The 6733-nt window shown below is 37.7% G+C and overlaps 1 protein-coding gene across 3 annotated transcripts in view; it reads right to left on the minus strand.

Moving 5' to 3' along the window:
* LOC106868872 (uncharacterized protein DDB_G0290685-like) overlaps positions 1-5081 on the minus strand; it is a 53728-nt gene extending 48647 nt beyond the window's left edge. For 2 of the 3 annotated variants that reach the window (XM_052970453.1, XM_052970451.1), the window contains exon 1: positions 4941-5081. The gene's annotated coding sequence lies outside the window, so the exon portion shown is untranslated. The remainder of the gene's footprint in view (positions 1-4940) is intronic. The other variant, XM_052970455.1, reaches the window with a different exon arrangement.
* Between the last annotated feature and the right edge of the window lie 1652 nt (positions 5082-6733).

The raw sequence follows: 6733 nt of genomic DNA on the forward strand, positions 1-6733 counted from the left end.
TATACAATTAAACCTTGGGAGAGGCATTATGCCGGTAATAAACACACGCACTGGTTCAGTCCTTTATTAATTTATATAGTTTTTTGTTAAATTATTTCATTGCATTCTTGCAATCTCTTCAGTAACTTGTCTCTCCACTTCCATTTATATATATATATATACACATACATACATATATATACACATATATATAAATATAAACATATATATGTACACAAACAAACAAATTTATACATACACACATATACACATAGTTATATATATACATATACCTATAAGAACGTACACACACACACAAATATATACAATATACATATACATTTATATATATATTAACATGTATACATGTATGTGCTTGTGCGGAATTTGTGTATATTCGTCTGTTTATACATACATACATACATAAATAAATATATACATACGTACATATATATATATGTGAATACATAGATTGATATTGATATATATACACACACACTACATTCATCTATGTATGTATGGGTGTATAATCATATGTAGGTATATATTTTTGTGTTTGTATGTATTGGTGTGCGCGTGTTGGCAGATACGCACGCCTATTGTTCTGACTATATTTCCAAGCAAGACACTGTTGTCACTTTCTTAGCAACTTATATTGATTTCTAGCATAGTTACAAGGCCATACATCGCAAGAGCATTCATATCCGATTACAATAACCTTTACTTGACTGTGCAATGGAAAAGTTTTAAAACATTAACTCTCTTTGTCTCTCTCTTTCTCTTGTACCCACGCACATATCTTTTATTTTTTATTTGTTACAGTTATTGGACTGCAGCCATGTTGGAGTACTGCCTTGAAGTGTTTAGTCGAACCAATCGATACCAGTACTTTTTTTTAAAAGACTGTACTTACTCTGTTGGTCTTTTTAAAAAAATTGTTGCTAAACTGTTATGTTATGGAGACATAAACAAACCAACACCAGCTGTCAAGCGGTGGAAGGACAGACATAAAACAAAGGTGCACACAAATGCGTATACACATATGAAAAATAAATACGCCCTTTTAAAGCCTAGCCAGGCTCATGGGTCGGGTTTCCCGATTTCAATGGCGTATGTGTTCCCCAGCTGGACGGGACGCCAGTCCATCGCAACGTTACTCATTTTTGCCAGCTGAGTGAACTGGGACAACGTGAAATGAAGTGTTTTGCTCAAGAACACAACGCGTCGCCCGGTCCAGGAATCGAAACCACAATCTTACGATCATGGTGCTGACACCCTAACCACTAGGCCACGCGCCTCCACTATACACATATAGACACATACATATATATACAATCGGCTTCTTCAGTTTTCATACACGAAATTCATTCACAAGGCTTGGTGATGTAGTAGAAGACACTTGGCCAAAGTATCACGAAGTGGGACTGAGCTTGAAATCATGTGGTTGTGCAGGCAATCTTTTTACCACACACACACAGAGATCCATGTCTGAGGCTATATGTTCTGATTTTATATTTCCAATTCTTCTCGAATGGAGAGAGAGCTTGGCCCTAATATGTATGTATACATGTATGTATATATGTATGTATTTATGCATGCATGCATGTATGTATGTATGTATGTATGTATGTATGTATGTATGTATGTATGTATGTCTCTACTATTTTTTAATTATTATAAATCTTCCACTAAGGAGGGAACCGGTTTCCATCAAAGATACAAGGCTCCATCTTTGGGATGTAGTTAACACAGATAAATTCACATTTGGAACTCGAGAAAAGTCTTGCATATTTTTACTGTTCCACTCACAGATTGTACCTGTAATGTACGAATTAGCCGACCGATTTCTCTTTCTGAAAATCCCAGTTTATCCAGATTTTTCTTTAGGCATTTAGTAACAAAACCTCGTCCTCCAATTGTTATTGGTATGAATATGAATGGATATAGAAGCTGGAGGTTTCGAAGCAGTTGTCTATAGATATCCTCTTTTCCTTTGATTTTCAGAGAGATATTTATATCTGTAGAGCAAGTATGTATGTATGTATGTATGTATGTATGTATGTATGTATGTATGTATGTATGTGCAGATTTGTATGTTTTATGTATATATTCTCATGCATATAGTTACATATCTAGACATGCTCATATATATTTAAATGATAAATTTCTGGAAAGTTTTACAGATTTTTACAGTTCCAGTGATGGATTGGATCTGTAGTCTTCGAATGAACTTTCTCCTTTCTGGTTTTGAGAAGCCTAATTTCTCAAGATTGTTATTTGGGCAGTGTATTACATATCCCAGGGCCCCAATAATTACAGGTATAAACCTGAACTTGTAATCTGGATAGAGTAACTGCAGATTTCTCAATAGTTCAGCATAGGTGTTCTCTTTTTCCCTGATCTCCAGCTTTGTTAACATCTGCTCGTCAGTTAATTTTCACAACTGTGTGAAGTTTCTCTTCTGTATCCCAAATCATTATATGTATGTATGTATGTATGTATGTATGTATGTAACTATGCATGCAGTAATGAGCTGAGTAATCAATATCTTAACAATGATTTCTCTAAGCTACCAACAGTTTAACCACGTGTTCTGTATAAAAAAATAATCCAATACTGTCAATAGAATATCAGTTTAACACGAGCATCTGAAAAAATATAATATAGACATAGGAAAAACATTGGTATCAGTGAAAATTGATGATTGTCTGTGTCAGCGAAAACTAACCAATATCGTTTTAGAAAAGAGTAAGGATTAATTGCCGCGAAAATAGCAAAATACAACGTTTCTTTTCCTATGAATATAAGGAAGCCAGGTAAAAAATGAAAGTTGGAGATCGATTTTGTGCAGAGAGGAATAGCCAAAGACGAGAAGCGATATGATTGGATTAGAAACCGAGGAGGCAATGAACAAAAGAGAAGTCACAAAAAGTTGCAAAGTTGAAGAATCCTTTCTACTGAGGCACAAAGGCTGGATTTTTGGCGAGGGGGACAGTCAATCACATCAATTCCTGTACTCAATTGATACTTAATTTATCGATTCCGAAAGGATGAAAGGCAAAGTCAACCTCGGCGGTATTAGATCTCAGAACGTAGCGGCAAATGAAATGCCGCTAAGCATCTCGCTTGGCGTGCTAACGGTTCTGCCAGCTCGCAAATTTGAAGAATAAAGGTATGTTTATAAATCACCAAACACACGGAAAGAGTTACATTTGAAAGGATGTGTTCGAGTATGGTACGAACTATAAAGGGGTCAGGACGATGGATAATAGCTACAATACAACAAATACGTACATACTGAGCTATTAAGACAGTGCTTCATATTACCCCAGAGAGTCCACATAGGGTTTTTTTTGTGGTGGTGGTGGGGGCTATACGCAAGCAAAATAGTAAATTGGAGATCCACAGTAGTATTTTAAGGGTCCTACTCTTAGTCTTTTACTTGTTTCAGTTATTTGACTGCAGCCATGCTGGAACACTGCCTTTAGTCGAGCAAATCGACCCCAGGACTTACAGACAGACAGACAGACAGACACACACACACACACACACACACACACACACACACACACACACACACACACACACACACACACACACATACATATACATATATATACGATGGGCTTCTTTCAGTTTCCGTCTACCAAATCCACTCACAAGGCTTTGGTCGGCCCAAGGCTATAGTAGAAGACACTTGCCCAAGGTGCCATGCAGAGGGACGGAACCCAGAACCATGTGGTTGGGAAGTAAATTTCTCACCATACAGCCACACCAATCATTACTCCGCTCGCAAGTATGTATGACTTGGTAGCATGTACTGTACTTTCGCTAATTGTTTTATGCGTGTTTTCTAGTCTGCTAGCAATCATAGATACTTGCGAAGCTCTCTTACTCTTCATTTAGGGAGAGTCAAGAATTTGACAGCTGGAGATGCAGGACTGCCCTGGCACTTGACAGGTGATTATACTCAGCCGAATGGTGTGCCTTGCTTTAGTTACACAAAGTTCGCATTAAACTTTCTTTTATTCAGTGTTGATAACATACATAAGCAGTGAACTACCAGTGTTGATTAACTCGTCCGCAGTGTACTATCATCCCAAAGTTGTAACATCGACTCTGTATTATATTTACATAACATTCAACAATTCACACTTCGCTTCATTTAACAATTTTGGGAAAAACCGATATACTAATTAAAACGAATATGTAATTAAACTAGTCGTTTGATCCCAGGTAAACTCTGATCGAGGCGTTGCTACTACAATAGTTTTTACTTATCTTAAAAACCCTTTTGACCCTCCAACTCACCTGAGAACGTTCTGGTTCTATGATACCACCTTCTTGTTTCAAGTAATCTACATTTAAACTTCCACCAAACTTTCGTTTTAATGTATGTTCCATACACTAGTTTAATAATCCTTTGTACTATAGGCACAAGGCCTGACAATTAGGGGAAAGGGGTTAGTCGATTACATCGAACCTAGTCTTCAACCGGAACTTATCAACTCCAAAAGGATAAAAGGCAATGTCGACCTCGGTAGAATTTGAACGCAGAACGTAGAGCCGGAAGAAATGCTGCGAAGTATTTTGTCCAGTGTACGCACGATTCTGTCAGCTCACCCACCTTACTCCAGCTTTATTCTGACAAAGTCAAATTCTTTTTTTTTTTTTTAAATTTCAAAGTTAATTAAAACAAAGGCTGTATATTTTTTAAAAATGCAAGAGGTAACGAAAGAGTGATGAAAGAAAACAAAAAAAACTATAGTCTTCTACAGAAACGATCACGTGTATGTTTTCTTGGTCTGTAATGTTTGAGATATGATACAAAAATATGAGGTGCATAGTACTGAGTTTAGGGCGATAATATCGCAATGTGTTTTCAGAACAACAATATTATGCTTAGAGTGGAAATAGAAATGTGTTTAGAGCGATACTGTGATATCTACGAAAGTACTCACCTTGTTTGTTTTGCTGGCAAGCACTTACACTGATATGAAGTAAACACTGCTACTGCCTAGCAGCTGACATCCGTTGCTTTCTCCATCGTCTCCATTCAACCAGACAAAAGGTGTTGCCACGGACGCCCGGGTAACTATATAACTAAAGCGGTGTCGATACGATACCTGTTCTTACTTGTATTTTTGGCTTCTTGTAATATATGTATATGACGTACGTACGTTTGTATGTGTGTATGTATGTATGTATGTATGTATGTATGTATGTATGTATGTATGTATGTATGTATAATTGAACACACATCCATGTATGTTTATGTGTGTGTGTGTATGTGTGTGTGTGTGTGTGTGTGTGTGTGTGTGTGTGTGTGTGTGTGTGTGTGTGTGTGTGTGTGTGTGTGAAGCTGCGTGGCCAAGTGGTCAGAGTATTGCACTCAGGATAGCGAGGTCGTAGTTCGATTTCCGAACCAGGCTGTGCGTTGTGTTCTGCAGCAAAACATTTCATTTCACGTCGCTTCGACATCTGACGTGTGGCACACCACCCACCTGTGCAGGCAATGTTGATTTGATGGAGTGAATGTGCTGTGCTAATGAACAGCTCAATCATTAGATCATTATAAACAAATCGTCTGTGCAGAAAGTTGTGAAGGCCTTAACTATCGTGTACGACAGGATAGTCCACTTTAGATATATATGTGTGTGTGTGTGTGTGTGTGTGTGTGTGTTATTTCTTTACTACCCACAAGGGGCTACACACAGAGGGGACAAACAAGGACAGACAAACGGATTAAGTCGATTATACCGACCCCAGTGCGTAACTGGTACTTATTTAATCGACCCCGAAAGGATGAAAGGCAGAGTCGACCTCAGCGGAATTTGAAATCAGAACGTAGCGGTAGACGAAATACCGCTAAGCATTTCGCCCGGCGTGCTAACGTTTCTGCCAGCTCGCTGTGTGTGTGTGTGTGTGTGTGTGTGTGTGTGTGTGTGTGTGTGTGTGTGTGTGTGTGTGTGTGTGTGTGTGTGCGTGTGTGTGTGAAGTGGTTAAGATGTTGCATTTATGATTATAAGTTTGTCGTTATGATTCCTGGGATTGGCAATGCGTTCTGTCCTTGAGCAAAACACTTCCTATCACGTTGCTCCAATCCACTCAGATGACGAAAATGTCTAAACCTGGGGCAGACCGGAATCCCGTCCAGGGTAAGGAGGAATATATATATAGACACTACAGAATCCGGGAAAGCAACCTTATGAGCTAACGGCTAGGGAAGGATCCCTCGTCGTTTTCGCTGGTATGTCTTTAATTAAATAGACAACAAAGGAGGAACGAAACCCACGAGTTTCCCATTGTTATTACAGCCATTTTCTTCTCCTATATAACCTAAACTCCGGTTTACCAACCGAACCACCTGCTAGCGCACAACCTTACTAAAAGACTGTACCTACCCAGCTAATAGCCAGGAGCGACTCTGGTTTTAATTATCCCTTAGAGGTATTAAACCCCTCTAACTGATACCTACACTATATATATATATATATATATATATATATATGCGAGTAAAAATAAATACAAAAAAGGTGGGTTTTTTGTATGATTGTGTATAGAGGAATATATTATTTTGTTTAAAAGAGTTCCAACACTGTCTGTTTTTTATGTTTTATTTATATTCCTGCAGAACCAATGTGGGGTATAGAATATGGAATATACAATATATAATATAATATACAATATATAATATAAAATAAAATAAAATGGATGGCACCATGAAAGAAAGTATTGAATGTAGATGAAATAT

The sequence above is a fragment of the Octopus bimaculoides genome, chromosome 9 (genome assembly GCF_001194135.2).
Source record: "Octopus bimaculoides isolate UCB-OBI-ISO-001 chromosome 9, ASM119413v2, whole genome shotgun sequence".
NCBI lineage: Eukaryota > Metazoa > Mollusca > Cephalopoda > Octopoda > Octopodidae > Octopus > Octopus bimaculoides.